Source organism: Dermacentor andersoni, chromosome 10 (assembly GCF_023375885.2).
Source record: "Dermacentor andersoni chromosome 10, qqDerAnde1_hic_scaffold, whole genome shotgun sequence".
Classification (NCBI taxonomy): Eukaryota; Metazoa; Arthropoda; class Arachnida; order Ixodida; family Ixodidae; genus Dermacentor; species Dermacentor andersoni.
In genome coordinates, this window is record NC_092823.1 from 97781814 (window position 1) to 97799935 (window position 18122).

Here is an 18122-nt window from a genome sequence, read left to right on the forward strand (position 1 = left end):
CTCTGCGGAAGTGCTCGGTCGTTTTGTCGACAGTCCGTGGCGATGATTAAGAAGCGTATGGTGGCGAGCAGTCGAGGGACGGCAATGTGATCAGCTCAACTCGGTTAAGTGGAGGAACAGCTTCGAGTCGAATATTGTGTCAGAATACGGGGCTCAGTATTCATTTCTGTTGTGACATCCGCGGAGGGGCTGTGGGGTAACAATGTCGACTGGAAATTTCTGTGCGATGTATTTGATTCCTGACCGATGCATTGATATGTTTCTTTGTATAGGATTTTCTCGCAAATCACTTTCGTATTCATGCTACGGCCATCGGCAGAACTCGGACCACATAACGAAGAAAAACTTTAAATCTGAACGCGATGACCCCTCCGCTACTGCACAACGCCCTTGCTATAGCTTGGCTGCTTTCGTGTGCTACGATGTGTCCGAGAGTACAGTAGCGTCTGCGCATATATTTAGTACGGCACAAAAAGAGCCCGCACTGCAGATGAGAAAGACGATTCTGTGCGCATCGTTCAGCAGTCTCAAAAATGCAGTGCTTAAAATTATCCGATGTCTATCGACTTCTACGTATGTCATGTTGCTTTTAAAGAACAAAGAATTGTTCTTCGCACTTTTGAGGCCGCAAATTTGCCCCATCCGGGAACGAGCATCGGTGACAGCGTTCTTCTGTTTATTTATAAATTCAGCGTCACTCACTTCTTTAATTTTCCGAAAGTGTAGAGGAAACCGCCAGTTTTACAGCAGGAGTTATCAATTATTAGGTTACCCGGAGACTTCATTTCAGACGTTCCCGCAAAGCAGCACGCTGTAATAGCCCCTGTCCCTGAAAGAACGCCGCCGAGCGTAAACCATAAGCTTTCACGTTACGTCTGAGAGTGCTTTCAAGCATTTCCAAAAGAGGCACCTTACAGAGCAGTTTTTCTATTACGATAGCAATTATATAGACACTCCAGGAGCATCTCCGCCGTCGCCGTCGCCGAGAGGTTCTGTATAAAGTCCACGGGCGATAAAATTGTCGCCGCGTACAGTATGCAGTATGTGCAAGCGAAAGCGCGCGAGTGTGAGCCGGCGATTGCAGCTCAATCTCGCGCACGCCACGGTGGAAAGAGGGGAGCAAGCGCGCACTTTTTTCACTCGCAAGGGTTCTGGAGGATGGTAGGGAGGTGGGCGTGTTCTAATCCGGTTGGCCCAAGGAGCCGCACGCGCGTGGCCGCACCGCTGGACGTTGCAAATCGTGTGCCACAAGTCCAGAGTCCGCGCTGCGCTGTTTTCGAGGTGTAGTTCGCGTTGACGCGAGCGGCTGCACGAAGATCAGTTCGCTCTCTGCTGCTGCCGCGTTTCCTCGCTGCTGCCTTTTGACAGCGAGTTTCCGCAGACATTGAGAGAGATGTGTTCATGTTGGCTTCTGCCTGCGTGACACCATGCTTGCTATTTTTTTATGCTCGCTGAATCTCCCTGTGGCTATGAAGGGAAATCTACGGAACCAAAGCGCGCACAAGTGGGAGCGCCTCAGAAAAGAATCCCGCGTTTTAACCGATGTTAGTTCAGGCTGGGGAATACAAAACCTAAACACCATATTAGCAACAGTTCAATAAGACAGAACACACCTCTGAGTTTAAATGTTTACTTATTTTGCGGCATTTCCCTTCCGCGTTTGGGGAAAAGCGAAATCGCCACACGTCGGAGCTGAGTCGATTCAGCGTCTGTTCCGAACAACCAAAATCGCTGTCAAACGCTGCCGGACTACTTGGCGCGGTAAGACATGTGCAGCAGCTACGCGCCCGTAGCTTTCTCTTCATAGCCACAGAGAGTCGTCCGCGAGAATAGCGTGCCTATACTTACAAGTTTATTTAGTTTATAAAGCTACTATCCTATATTCGTATAGCTGTCCACTAATTTGATATCGCAATCGATGTTTCTTCTGTCGGTCGAAACAGCGACTTTGTATCTATTTTCATTCTGCGCGCAAAGTGAGTGCATATATACTTTCTATTTTAGCACACGGAAGGTTCACCTACTCTACGCACAGCAACGCAAGCTTTCGACAAACTTGCTTTTCTTTCGTCGCAGACGCGGTTGTCGCTTTGCTATGAGTCATTGCTTGTTTTTGTCGCATACCTACCGCAAACGAAACACGTACAATACAGACCACCTGAGAGATATGCCTGTCGCTGCAAAACCAAGCACATAAAAGGCTGGATGCCATGAGAGGAAGCACGTTTTGCTAGAATGGCAATACGCGTATCTAACCCTGTCAGAACCTGCACAACTGAGGTCACTCGACGAATATATCTGTTGTTGCTACACTAAGCGAAATAGACCAGCTGTTGTTTTCGGGAAGTCTGTCTTTCTAGGTTACTAGTTAAGTGTACTGCGCCAGGTTTGCTGCAATCATCCATAGACCGTTTCTTTTGTGATGCCCTTCCTTGCCATGTCGCTGTGAAATTTTGCTGTTGTGGTCGCCATCAAATGTTGTATTACACCCTGCCAACGGTATTAAATTCTAGCCGACAAGAGTGCGTCATTTTTTCCTTGTCCTGATCAAAAAGATTGTCTCAATCAAAATTTTCTGAATCTCGTGTACTTACCTTAAAACTAATTCGCATGTCTTTCACATATCGTTTTTATCGTCAATCTTCCTTTCTCATTTTTATACCATTCACATGATTTCCAGAATAAAGCTTTTATTGATGGGATCACTGAGTAATCCAACTGGTGCTTTTTTTTATATGCTTTAATGCACAGACATTTCTGGGCGATGTATGTTAACAGGACTCTTGTGATACATATATCAGTTTCTGCTATAGACTGCATTCATTAATATGTTTCTAATGGTATGTAACTACAGTATCTGTACCTTCAGGGCTGCAGACTCACTCAAGCTGAATGTTCCACCTTTTAGCCTGCAGTCTATGCACCCGTAATTGTTGATGTCAAAATAAGGGTGATTTGATCTTGAAGCCCCCCCATACTCACCGCAGAAGACGGCAGCCCCTTTGTAGTTTGCTCACGCAGAGTACGTTCTGACAGCTACAAAGGGCCAAGGTTGACATGGAACCTTATTAGAATTAAAAGGAAAACGGGCGCTGGACCTCCCGTACAGTATATTGCAGTGTGAAAATAGTGTGCCACTTCACAACTTTGTAAAGTATGTTAAAAAAATTTCTTTATTTGTATGACATGCGGACGTACCACCACCACGGTTACGTGCCTGCATGTCATTTGCAACGTAGCAATTGCATACGAGTTCAATTCTCTTTTTTTTTCTTCTATGACTGACGCATTAATTGGGCCGGACACTGTACAAGATTACTCTGCCTATGCACTGTTTCGGGTGCATAGGCATCCATAGGGCACGGCAGCTGGCCGCAGGGGCACATGGATAGCCCTTTTGTGTTCATCGCACAGATAGCCGCAGCCCTGCTGCTGATAGCCGCAGGTCATGGCCTCGGTGAAACACCAAGCCTACAGATGGATAACACGCATGCTGCTCATCCGCTTCCGGACCGCTACACCACCGAGCCAGTCCTGCTGACATTGCACAGCAACAGCCTGTACTATCAACATACTTCGTCGGCCACTCCGAGCGCCAGTTCAGGCTTCAACTCGACACTGGTGGCGCATCAATCGCTTCGTGCTATGAGAAGCGATGACACATTTCCACGGGCCATAGGGCGCGGCAGCTGGCCGCAGGGGCTCATGGATAACCCGTTTGTGCTCATCGCGCAGGTAAGAAAGCACTTTAAAGGTTGCATGCATTCGAACGAGCTTTTTTTAGTTGTGCTTCCATGCCCTGGGCTGCTGTGTGAACTAATCTTTGACGCAGTGGATCTCGTCAAATTATTGCTACTAGCTGGAGATATAGAAACAAACCCGGGTCCTGATACAGCTGAAATTTCACGGCAACTACAACAAATCCTGAAGGATTTAAAAGAAATTAAGGAAGAGCGTTTAACCACAATAGACAAGAAACTCGAGCAACTTACAACCCTAGACAAAAAGATTTCTTCTTGCGCGGGAAAGGTCACTAAACTACAGAAAGTCGTTTCACGGTGGAACTAAGACTAGACGACCTTGAAAACCGCTCCAGACGATCAAATCTGATTGTGTGTGGTGTGCCAGAACAAGACAACGAAAATGAAGACACATTACAACTTACAGTAAATGAAAAAATTGTCAAAAATGTCCTGAAACTCGAAGCTGTAAGTATCGAACGCATTCACAGACTAGGCAGGCCGGATACCACTAAAGCAAGACCAATAATTTTTAAACTTCTCAACTTTCGAGACAAAACTAAAATCTTGAGAAATTGGTTCAAGCTAAAGGGGTTAATATTTTCCATCTCCGAAGATTTTTCGCCTTGCGTACGAGACTTAAGAAGGAAGTTATGGAATTCTGCCAAACCAAAGAAAGAATCCGGTGACTAAATTAATTTAATTTATGTCAAAATACGAATAAATGGCGATATGTTCTACTGGGATGAAGAAAATAATAATATAGTTCCCTTGAAACCAGGTTCCGTCAATCCTGATCCAGAAAACCAGCAACACGGCCCTCGAAGCCTACGTTCACGCCGAACTTGATATCCGAGTTATCCTTCTTGGACATAAATGCCCGCAGCACATTAAAAAAACAACGGATTCCCTTGAAGTCTTGATTCTTGCATATGAACCTGAATATCTAACACTAACGGAGACTTGGCTAACAGCTCATATTAAAGATGTTGTGATAGCCCCTGCCAACTTCGCTATCATCCGGAAAGACCGGACAACACGAGGTGTTGGCGTGGCCATTCTAGTAAAGAAAGAAATCCCGTTTTAATGTTACCGGATGTTGCGGGCGTTGAGGCTATCTTTGGTAATCTGCGCTTCGCATCCCACACTATTGTCGTAGGCTGCGTCTATCGCAGTCCTTCATCCGACCTCGACAATATAAGCCGATTGCATGAATATGTTGAGCAATATGCATCAGGGTCGAGATTAATAATCGCAGGTGATTTTAACGTTCCTGAAGTGAACTGGCAAACAATGCAGCATCATTCACCCTGTGCAGAGGTGTCACTTGTCTTTATGTTATCGTTCAACCTTACACAAATTGTAACTGAACCTACACGTGTACAGGGATCCAGATGTTTCATACTAGATCTAATATTCCTCAGCAATCACTTCATAAATGACGAAACTAGATTAAGCTTACTAGATGGTATTTCGGATCACAAAATCACCTATTGCACTATACCCCTTCATGACATCGTTACCCATCAGCAGATCATCGCTTACGCCGACTGTAGTAAAGCTAACGACACGAGTATACTTGTTTACCTGATTAATGAATACGACTCGTTTTTGCAACTTTCACATAACAGCAATATGGACATGGATACATTGTTTCTCGCATTTAACGTCATTATATCTCATTGTATAACCAATTACATACCAACTAGAAGAAAGAAACTTACTAGGCGTAATCCATGGATAACGCGTGACGTTGTACCTGCGAAACGTAAAGTAAACCGAATGCGAAAATTGCTCAAAACTAACCCATTAATGTTTTCGCATGAAAATCTCAGCGTAGCTATCCAACTTAGGAAATCAAAAATTAAGACAGCCAAACAGTTCTACTTTACTAATACACTCACAAGCTTTTTGAAAACTGCTCCCACAAAGTTCTGCAGCTACATTAAGCAAAAGAATCGTAACGACAACGGAGCCTCAAATGAAGATACGCAAGTTAGAAGAGTTTCTGTTAACGACTACTTCTGCTCCGTTTTCACTGAGGACAACGGCACACTACCACAAGCAGGCTTCTCTAGAAATAAGCCTCTAGAGCCACTCACACTAACCTAAACAGGTCTACTTAACCTACTACTTAACTTAGACCCAAAGAAATCACCAGGACCTGATAGTATTCCAAATGCATTCCTTCACAGATACGCTGAGTGGATGGCCAAGTACTTATTAATAATTTTTAACAAATCGATCTCCTCAGGCACCCTACCTAAGGATTGGAAAACAGCTAAAGTGAAACCAATTCATAAATCGGGAAGTAAAACAGAACCCGCAAACTACAGGCCAATCTCACTAGCGCACTGTCTGTAAACTACTAGAGCACATTATCTTAAAGCACATAACCAAGCACTTTGAACAGGAAGAAATACTAACAGATTGTCCGTATGGTTTTCGCAAAGGAGTTTTGAGATCTCAGCGCGCAGCCACTATAACCATTGACTTGAAAGACCTTCGGATTCAGCAACAGCTGCAACAGTATCACCGCTAATTACTGTATCTGCCGCTGCTCCCGACTCTCGCCTTACAAGAAGCATGCTAGTTATTTAAGCCTCGCCAAACTGTCGTCCTGTCGCCTCCCAAGCCTGCAGGTCTCGTATGTCTAGTGAAATAAAAGAAGGCCAAAGGGGAATGAAAGAAATACAGGTAACTGATTCACTTCATAACTTACTTGTCACCTTGTCATCTGCAAAGGCGCTGCAAACTTGCTTAAAGTGTAATTTCTTGCAAGAATATTGGAATTAGTAATAATTCCTATTTCTGTAAAGAGCTACAAACGTCAAGTTAGTGCCCGAGTGTGCGTGTATGCGCGCACGCGTTGGTAACATTGTTTTGAACGGACCTTTGCAAGAGTACGCATAGTGTACCGCTAGTTTCGTAGTCGCATTTTTGGTCGTAGTATTTATTGTTTACTTTACAAATAAGGTTGTTCTTGTAAAAATTATAAATTGTAGTAGGCGACACATTATCAACAATTACTTACACATTTTTCAGCGAGGTTATCGTGTGTTGGAAAGGTTTTTATGACTCAGTACGATAGCGAAGCTGTGAACGGTTTTCGGACTCAGTGGCCGCTATCTTGTACACGTTCGAAAAGCCGACGTTCGATTTCGCCTCGCGCGATTGTCCGGGCTGCCCCGATATGGCGACCTAGGCCAATCTAGTCCAATCGCGTGAGGCGAAATCGAATGTCGGCTTTTCGAACGTGTACAAGATAGCGGCCAGTCACTCGGTTGCAGTTGTGCGGTAGTTCACGCCTCGCGCTTTTTGATGAAAGATTCTTTTTTCTTTTCTGACATCATGATGCACGTTTTAGTGAAATGCTTTAACGACGATAAGTGGGACGTTTATCCGTTGAAGTCGTTGGCTTACCCAGCTACTAGTCTTCGGCTGATGTGCGAGCCTGGCTGTTTTGATGAATTGCGCGGCAGAGTTCATGATGGCTATTGCAGGGAAGGCACCCCGAAACAGTTGCAGGCGAACTTCTGGACATATAGGTAAGTAATATCGTTTTCTTAAGCGCGTAGCCTCTTTTTCTATTCATGACTTTGACGAGCGTGAGATGTTACGCACACCGTTCACTTCCTTCAGGCAAACCGCATGCCCCAGGGCTAAAGCGCGCGAAACTAACACTTGCTGCCGCCGCTACTTCGACTGAAACAATGGTAGGCGAAGAGGCAGCGGAGCCCAACGTGCGTCGAATTGCATTGCCTTATTTGTTCCTGTCTAATGACTTTTCCTCAGCTAACCTTAATTTGTATGAGAGAACATACTTGGAACATAAGGACCAGCTTCTCGAAAATTTTGTACCGTGGCCACGCCGTCTTTGAATGGGGCTCATGTGTGCGCCGTCTAAGCGCTTGTTACTGCGTTCCGATACGTGTGAGGTGCGCTGGCTTTCAAGGTATTTAGGCATGCTTTGAGAGCATAAGAGAACCGCGACAAATAATTTTGCAGGAGGTGTGCAGCTGTGCTACGCTTGTACCACACTCATACCGGAAGGCAGTGCTGCCCTTCACGTTTGCTCATTTCGTAACTATGGTGGCCGCCGTAGGAATTTGGGCCTGTTGGTAGCGCTCCGCCTTCACGGTATTCTCACGCACTTGCGATATGGAAAAGCTTTGCTATGGCGGCCGCGTAACTGATTTTCGTTGTGCGGGGAAGCTGACCTGCGGGTTTGCAGTCTTTATGTTAAATGGCCTCAAACTCGCGTCGGGCATCGAGCCGCATAAATGACACATTGAATCACTTCACACTCCTTCCTACGGACGGCATTGTGCCACATAAGTCATTTTATGTGTATTAAGAGGACCTTAGAAGCGTTATGCATGGCATGCTGCATCAATAATGGGGGCCAGTGAGAGACGGGGACTTGTTCAAAAGCACTTTTAAAACTAGCCGTTTATGTTTGCGCAGTCGGTGTAACAGCACCACTCCCTTATGGTGTTGTGGTGTTGTTACCTTCAGCCACAAGTACATCGATTTATGTAACATGGTTCGCGGCTATCTGCCACACGCTCGTATTTTGCATCTTAAAAGGCTCAGGATGGTCACGTAAGCTGAACTTTAAAGCCATCCTTCACACATAATATTTGAGACTCTCCTTTTAGTTGAATACTAGTTGAATATTGCATAAAATGCGGGCTTGAACGAATTTTAGGTGCGGTTTACATGCGTACCTTGTATATTGCGCAATGTCCTTCGTTCCCCTTTACGTCTAATAGTGGGCACCGCGTAATTGCTCGAAGAGGCTCAAAGAGCTCCAAGAAGAAAGTGAAGTCCTTAAGGCTAGTTCGAATACGCCTCGGCGACTCGTGGCAAGTCAATTTTGCTGTGTAATCCATAACGTTTATAAACCAAGGTATGGAGATAGGTATTAGTTATTCTTTCATTCTGTCTTAGATCTTTCATGCATGGCTGGCCTTGAAGTATGCTGCTTCTTGATAGAGACAATAAAATGGGAGAAAAGCCTCGTTAATGCATTAAAGTCAAAATTATTACGGAGTTCCCCACTACGACTTGCCTCATAATAAGATTGCTGTTTTGGCACGCACGGCACCATAATTATTTTTTTAATCCTTAGTGGCTCATCCTATACCATACGGTTAGTGTGATTACGTTTTGTGCCGTAGCGGCTAAGCGCGCCTTGACTTTCGTTGCGGCTAATGATGCGGCACACCGCAAAATTTATTTCGCCATTTCGGGATGTGCGGAGAACCGGTAAGTCGCAGCTTCCGCGCGGTGACTGTACACGGATACGGAGCGCAAATGAACAGAGGAGTGGTGACGACGTCGGCAGAGAACACAGCCGCCGAAACGGCCCGCCTAATCGGCTATCACCGCCACAACTACCGCAGTAAGCAACTTTATCTAGCGTAGCGTGTTGCCGTTGAAGGCGTACTACACACGTTTATTAGACAACCGAAACACACCACCGTTCTCTGCTGCCTCTTTGAGCTGGACCGATCCGCATGCGCGTTGCTTGCAGAAAGGAAAGGAGCGCCAGTCGGCGCATTGGCGCCTCAACATAAGCGCGGCGACTAATGACGCGTGCATGAAGCTCACGGCCCAGACGCTACCGGAGAACGCGCGCACGGGCGTGTACGCGACGTTCTGCACACAAATCGTGCGAGATGATCGGAGCCACCTAAGCTCGGATCTTAAGCTTCAAAGAAGCGGTACAGGTTCTCACTCGAACAGAAACGCTCACGCTCTCATCGCTCTCGGCGTATATTTAGGTCATTCGAGCTGCTGGACTACTGCCCAAAGATTCGATATCTGATTGTTATCGGCTGTGCGTTACCGCTTGGTCTTTGGTTCTGAGAGAGAGCCGGGAATAATTTTCATCGATGTGAAACAAGCATCGTTGTGCGTATCTTAGATAACGTTTGCTGTTGCAACCCAGTTCTTCCTTTTCTCGACGGCCCTCTTAAAGGGACGCAAATTTTTACTTGCCAGTGTATACTGTGTACTTCCATTTCGTGCATTGTTATGTGCAGTATGTGAAAGATTCTTAATCTGCGTAATCTCATCTTCTGTCCGCATTCTCTTTTCACAGGTTACACATGTAGCATAGGCCCGGGTGCTAAAGTGTTCTACGTAAAGAGCAGCTTGGCGCCGTAGAAAACGCACCCGTTGACATGCGGCTGATCCACTAAGAAGCTCGCATCTCTGTTGCCACACTCTATCAAGTGGGATTTTCAACTATTTTTTGTGCTACTCTCTGGTGTAACAACTGGCGCATGGACATTGTGCAGGCTTACTTTCGATTTGATCTACCTTTTAGTTGTAAATGATGGGCTACCTTTTGAGGGGAGGTATTTCCTTTTTTTTTGTCGGAATGTTTATTAGCCTAACCACGTTATACCTGCGTACTTGAAATAGCAGCGCAAACAGAGGAGGACGACGAAATAGGTAGGAACACACACGAGCGCAAGCTCAACTAAAAGTTTATTCTTGAAGACAGGTATTAAACACTCTGGTCAACTTGACCAAGGTAAAAAGTCATTCATGTGTACCAGAAACAGCCACGTGTGACAAGAAAAAAATATGGAAAAGCATTGTCATCAGTGGCATAGCAACAGGGGGGGGGCCGGGGGGCCGTGGGCCCCGGGTGCAAGGGGCCAGTGGGGGGGAGGGGTGTCATATACGTCTGAAGACATCCGAAAATTGTCGATATCCTCGCCTTCCTCGACTACACCCGGGGGGGGGGGGGCAGAAGACCCATGGGCCCCGGGTGCCAGACGACCTAGTTACGCCACTGAATGTCATGTAGAATAAACGTGCGTGAAAAACGAAAACTTTCTGACAAATCTCGAAAAAGAAACGGAAGATTTGTCCGACAGGTGACACTACCCAAGGAGAAATACTCTAAGAACTGCAACTCTTTCTCACTAAGGGCAACATATAACTTGGTTGCGCATTTGTTTCGTTTGTGATCCATAAATAGTGCTTCCTTAATTCCTCTGGCGTTGCGGTCCTTGTGATAAAACAAAATTGTTTTTTCTCCTGCATAGCGAAGAAAGAACGATTATTTCATCACATAGACTAGAACACAAGAGGAATTATGAAAGCATTACATATTGATCACAAAGATAACAAATGCATAAGCAAGATTTCTGTGACCTTTAGAGGGAAAGAGTTGCTGCAGCATTTCTCGTTAAGTATGATCGCTTACAGGACAAATATTTCAGTTTTCAGGCGGTTTCTTTGTTTGTTTTTGACGCACATGCTTATTCTACAGGGCATATCTTTCAGTCCTTTTTTTCTTGTACCCAGCTGTTGCTGCTGCGCATGCACGGCTTTTTCTTTGTGAAGTTGGCTAGTGTGTTTGAGATATTTCTCTTCATGAATAAACTGCTAGTTGAGCCAGCGTTCATGCGTGTTCATACCTTAATCCCTCCTCCTCTCCGTTTGGGTGGTTTGCCAAATATGTATGTACACCATATTGCCGAAGTGTCCGTAGAATCGATTCATGAAGTTATTTGCATAGTTTATTTCTGGTAGAACTCTATAGGGTCTCATGTTCTCCTTCTTTTTAACCCTGATGTACACTTTTCTAGATCAACTTCAAGGAGTCCCCTGAGGCAACCAACAAGAGGGATAGAAACTTTATGTTTATGAAAGATTTATGAATTTCATCGATTGAAGGCACGACATGTCACGTGCCTGTTTGTAGGTGTACAAGAATTTGTAGTTTTTAAACATACTAAGTCCTACTTTTCGGTTCTGATGAGGCTGCCTCATGCTGTGCTGCATTCTCTAGGTGCGGGAACATTTTTTTATGGTTAAGTGCACGTGTTCTTTTTGTATATATCGGGGAAAAAATTCTTGTGTGCCTAAATAAGTATGTGTGTCACTTTCGTTCCAATTTTTTTCAACACGGGTGCTTTAGCTCCCTACGTGTTTCAGTTGCTGCATTGTCCCAATTTTTATGCAACTTTTACGTATATTACGCAGCAAAATTCTCATGGCATTTCAATAAACTTTTCCCTACCTGTGTATTTGGAGTAATTGGTGTTTTGTACATGCATTTGTTTGCGTTTTTCACTGTCTCACCAATCTGGCTTTCCAGTCTATTCTTTTCCTTCCAATTCTTTTCAGTCAATTCCTTTTCTCATGCTTTATAATGGCAATTTTTGGGCCACTCGACGCTGAAAGTGCAAGCGTCCATTTATTTGCCCGTTGGGAATCCTCTTAGCTGTGTGTTAGTACCAATTTTCTGAGGTAAATAATCATTTTATCTCTTATCATTCAAAGTATTAGCCTTGCCTTATCTCTTTATCGAAAGAAGTACCACTTAATTGATGGCTATAGTGAAAAAGGCCCAAAAAGTGTTTTCCTTAGCTTTGTGCAAGTCCAGAAAAATTAATTGAAAATGAGCTCGCTAAATTGAGGAAACTCCACCAACAAACTCTTTGTACCCCAAATTAACCATAGAAATTAAATGGTGTACAGTTAGATATTGACTTGTACCAGGGAGATCAGCTGCGTTCAGTACACAAAAGCATTATAAGATTATTTCTGAAGAAAGCAAACCTGGTTCGTCAGAAACGCATGATTAAGATGTTGCTCACCATGCCCGACAACTTTCTAAATGATGTCTCGTCAATTAATAGCTAAGTTGAGATATGTTATTTTATAGAATGTTTGGAAAACATGAAAATATTTACATTTCGAGGGCAAAAAGCTCAAACAGACAAGTCTATTTTGCTACTTCATTTTATTTTAATCGTGGTGAAAGACGAATGCTACCGCTTGTATACATTTATGTGAAGTCATTCGTTTCCAGTGTATTTGTTATTTTGCCATCTCAGAGGCAGCCATAACTCCTCCTGTGATGTGCTGGTGTGCGAAAAATTTTAATGTAGCATATTCAGATGCCTTTTGTGTGTTCACACATGCAAGCCAGCTTCAAGTGTTCATGTGCTCAAAGCAACTTGTTGCAAAGGTATACTTAAGCCCTGCCTTTTGAGTCACTGCCTTCGAGTCATAAACTTAGGTCAGAAGTCAACACCACAATCATTGTTCTGATTAAATTCAAATGCATAGTTTTTTTTTTCAGATGTATTTACAGGGTTAAGAGTGCTGTAGGTAGTAGCATATGTCTCCAGGCTCCATGCAGTTTTGCCTTATGTATTGTAATAATGTTTCATGTGCCCGCATTTTTAGTGTGAATAAAGGTAAACCAGTTATATCAATGTCATCTTTTGCTTGTGTTTGTGTGTGGGAAAGTTATGATCAGGCACAGGGGCATGCAAGTGTGAATAGCAAAGCGATTTCGAAGTGATCTGAATAAAAATCCACTAGCCGAACAAAATATCAATCATATTTCAGTGGCGAATTTTCAAATTTCAATGCCATCTCCACTGGGCCACAATACACTTTTCAGTCATCATCAGCCTATTTTATGTCCACTGCGGGACAAAGTCCTCTCCCTGCGATCTACAATTACCCTTGTCCTGCGCCAATCAATTCCAACTAGCACCCGCAAATTTCCGAATTTCGTCTACCACCTAGTCTTCTCCCATCCTCTACTGTACCTCCCTTTTCACTGCTGTGGCAGTAATAACTCATCCACAGGTCAACAAAACTACTGCGACATTTCCATAGGGTATTAATGGTAACTCAACAATTCAACAAAACGAACACGAGTTCTTTAAACACAACGAACTTTCAATGGTAACTTAACAAGTATTCAACATTGAGACACCCAACGGTGTTTCAATATAATTTCAGTGGCTAATATTCAAAAACCCTCAACACTGAACACAATGATATTGCAACAAACTCTCCATGACTTCTTAAAACGAAACTCAACATCTACCAATGGTATTCAATGCCTTCTGAATAATTTTTGCAGAGGTGGCCATATTGACGACTGTTCAAGTGCCGTTCGAATGCGCGGACATGCGTACCAAGTTCGTATGTGCACCTAAACACAGCGCTATGAGCTGTCTGAATATGTGTACATGAAGGCCCGTATCTGCATGCCTTCGGTCGGCTAATCAACCCGATCTTCGCACATGTTTTCGCGCTTCCCGAAATAGGCGTTGCTTGTCACCGATCCCTCGGTTCCCATTGCAGTTTCCCTTTTATTTAGCTACTTCGGTCTCTTTGAATAGTTGGGCTATCTTTCACAATAAACAGTGGCACATATCCAATGCCTCAAGTTGTCTACTAGCTTATCAATGTAAGTAATAGCTGGCCTAGGCCTAGGCCAATCGCGCGCGGAGCAACCGAACGCGCGTTCCTAACAACAATCCCCGATCGCGCCCCATGGTACATATCCTGATGCGATCACGGAGTCGCGGAGCCTTACGGGCACATCAGTCGACACACGAAGGGGCAAACTCACTTCTCATGTGCGATGCCAAATATTACCAGGCCATAGTGTATTTCGTAATTACATTACCCTAGTTGAACCCCTTAGCTACTTCCAGTGGCCCACGTATTCTGGTAGGCACTTTGTTGGAATGGCCATCCATCAAGCGGCCGCACTTGATGCGGTGGCATCTGCTGCGGATGGGCGCTATCTGTTTACCACATCTACGGCTGCATACCCGTTGGGTCACATTGGCACATGCGTTACCGGTGATTAAAGAAGGCGCCCATGCTAATATCGCATTCACACTTTCGAAGCTCGTGAGCTTATGCAGCGGCACATGCTCAATGACCCAAGTTGTCCGCAATGCCACACAGGGGTGAGCAACATGATTATCTTTTGTGACACATACCAAGTGACCCACGTTTCTGCTCTGCAAGACAACCACCAGAAGTGGCTTAAGTTGCGCCTCCTTCCACAAATGTCCACAGACGCACAAGCTTCAGGGGTAAAAGGCCAGAAAGCTCTAGTCTGTTGAAGGAACTGTAAAGATTTAAGGAAGAATATCTTGAAGCATTTGAAAAAATATGCATTCTGAATAAGTAAACCTGTCAATGCTGACATACCCTGCCTACATTTCGCAATGCTTCACGAAACCAGACAAGAATCTTGGTGTGCAGGATTTATATCCTGCCTCTCGTCCACGGCTGGGAAATTCTTGGGCGAGGAAATGAGATCGGAAGCACACGTGCACGCGTTTCAGAAAGCAAATTATAGGCAACCACGACGTTTCATCCGTAACATTCATGGAATATATAGGAATATATATATATATATATATATATATATATATATATATATATATATATATATATATATATATATATATATATTCACACTGTCCTGTTTCTACACCGGCAGAGTGTAGGAAATTACTTTGAGCCGTCTTATTTCTTTCATATCGTCCACCGTTCACGGTCGAACACGGCTGAGACCACTGGCGAGACACGGAAAGTAATTGTAAGGGAATCGTTGTAGTGCCGCGACACCACAAAGAACGGCTACGCTACAAGCAGTGCCCAGCGTTCGCAGGCTTCATTATCCAGAAATTTGGAGCACATCTATCGCTTTCCAATATTTACCGTCTTAATTTTTAATGAACATATCTCTTTCGGTGATTTTTTTACCGTATTGCATCGGCGGATGACTTTTCGCATGAAGTTAACCTTCCTTTTTCGACGAATATCTAACTCTGTAGACGACGTAAAGTGCTGTTTCCAGATTTTGCGCTTCATCACTGTAGATGCAACCAATACAGAGAATAAAAGGGAATAACAAAGATATTGAAAAGCAGCATGGCAAGGGCACAAAGCCATAGGAAGATCTGACGATGCAGGGACTAGGAGCGTGTGCATTTCATGTTTTAGTGTAGTTAGAATACGACTGTGTCTGCAAGGGTATCCGGGTACAAAGCTCTATCGCGAATCTTGAAGATAAAGATTGGAAACATGCGCCACGCGACAGCCTTAGTGAACTTCACCCTCCGCAGTGGTCGTGCCGGAAAAATTCCACGGTATCCTGGCAAGGATTTCCCCTTTCCCTTTTTCTTTGTTGCCCCAGTGACAGCCAAAACAGATGCAAAGCAGAAAAACGCAGGCTTGAATGTGACGTTGCACTCTGGTCTGTCTTGCACTCTGCTGCACTCTGGTCCCCACCTTAACTCTTTGGTGAAGTGGCTTTCAACCACCTTTCTTTAGTTATAAACGAATTCCAAGAAGAAAATTTCAGCCTTCTTTCGCTGTTCATCTTCGGTTTACGTCAAAAAAACATTACCCATAGCTATAAGGCTATGACAAATAGTGCGTCTGTGTCGGGTGACTGCAGACTCTAACTGACACTTCCTACTGATACCCTAAGGTAGCTCAAGGGTACAAACGCTTGGCAAGCCGGTTATTAATACTGACTGGTGTGTTTCCAACGTGAAAAACTTAAACTTTTTTAAACATCCGGGTTATAGGTGAGGAGCAGGACCTCCACGTACGTGAGCAATGTGACCAAACGTCGCAATGTGACCCAACTCATCGTCGAGTTTGGTAAAATGTGCTTTTCTTTGGATATGTGCAGAGAGATGGAGATGCAACATTGAGTGGGAGGGTTGTCAAGTTTACGCTGCATAAAGAATTGTCGCGTCATTTCATAGCATTCAGAACCCACTTTATGGGTTGCTTTTCGACGCCCGAGACGACAAAAGGGCCTCTGTCAAACCAGTTCGAACATTATCAATAGTTGGCGACCGGAACCACCTTGATGCACTTTTGCCGACATCTCACTTGACATCCCGCATTAATATTTTGCTCATTTGTTTCACGAATAACTTTGACCAGGATTCAAGACAATGTGCAATGTACTGTTGGAGGGGACAGAGCACGGTTGACCTTTTCAAACGAGTTTTTCTCGTTTTCCGGATGACATATTTGCGTCCCATGTTCTGGCTACTTCAAGCTACGTCAAGCGAAACATAGGCACATTATATACACTTCTTACTCCTAAGTAGCGAGCGTCATGAACCAGCGTCATGAACCATAGGTCAGCCTATTTCAACATTGTTCTGAATTAATCAGCCTCCAGCTACCGAGACATTAAGCGAAATGTATGGAACGCTGCTTCGGCAGATATTTGTATGCAACAGAGAACCTCAACGGTATCTCTTCTTGTCGCAACGCACAACCTTCAGCAAAGTTCGCTGAAAACTTTTTGTGCGCAAACAAACAGGGACGAAGAATAGGGGCAACACAAGGACGAGACAAGGACGTCCCTGTTTGTTGGACGACACAAGGTCGTCACTGTTTGTTTGCGCACAAAAAGTTTTAAGATGAATCTGTTCCAACTAGGCCGACTCGCAGTTATGCTTCAGTTCAAAGTTCGCTGACTCAAATCTCACACTTGTGCTGTGATCGGAAGGTGCGAAGGAGAGAAAGAAAGGCCATGGGACATTTAGTTGCGTAATACAGAGCTCGCCTCAAGAGAGGTTCCGAGAATGTAGAAAAGAAAAGGTTGCTAGAGAGATTTGTCCTTAACAAATCACGATGTCCGTAAGCATTCAGAAAGGAATTTCATCAATACTCGCTGCACTCAATAATGCCAGTGCCTGTGACGCTTTCCTTTCGTTCAACGTATAAGGAGGCTGTGGGCGGGGATAGCAATCTTGCACTTCATGTCGATATATATCAGCGCACAGAATCCCAAGAGGACACATACTGTAAGAGCAAAATTGCTGTACGACGAATTGTCACCGCAATGAGACTTCCGTTGGTTGTCATCGCCCTTTTTCTGACCAAATCCCATGCAGGCAAGGTTTATGACATTTTTCTGCGAAATCAAAGCATTACGTGTTTCAGCGAAGAAATGCGCAAACTATGGAATTCAGACGGAACTGCTAGCGCTAAGAAGACATCCGACTAGAACGCGCAGCTAGAACGAACTTCCTTTTTAGATATCTCTTAATTCTTGAATACGCACCAACTAGCCGAGATTTCTACCCTAATTGTATTAACTCGTTCGTGAGTAGAGAAAATTGCCACATAATTTAAGCTTATTGGTCGCATAACAAAGTTACGACGCCCTGATTCTTCTCTTTCGAGCATTAGGACCATTGCACTTAAGACATCTATTATAATATATCTATTGGATTCGTGACAAGGAAGGACACTCTTTCAGGACACGGGCATAAGAAGAGCTAAAAGGACATCTTGTATCCATGTCTTCGACACGACGAAGCTTTCGTCAGTCCTTGCCAACCTGCTCAGTGTCCTCATTTTTAACAACCGAACTGCACTTCCATTTTGCGTCCTGTTACATGCCATGAGCTTTGGTTTGTCAATTATGCTGCCCTATACTTTAGAGTCGGGGGATGCAATACCTGGCATAGGGTTGTGATCATCTGAATTGATTGTATCAATTTGTGTTGTTAGAGAGATTGCCGATTACGTAGTTTTTTCTCACCTGCG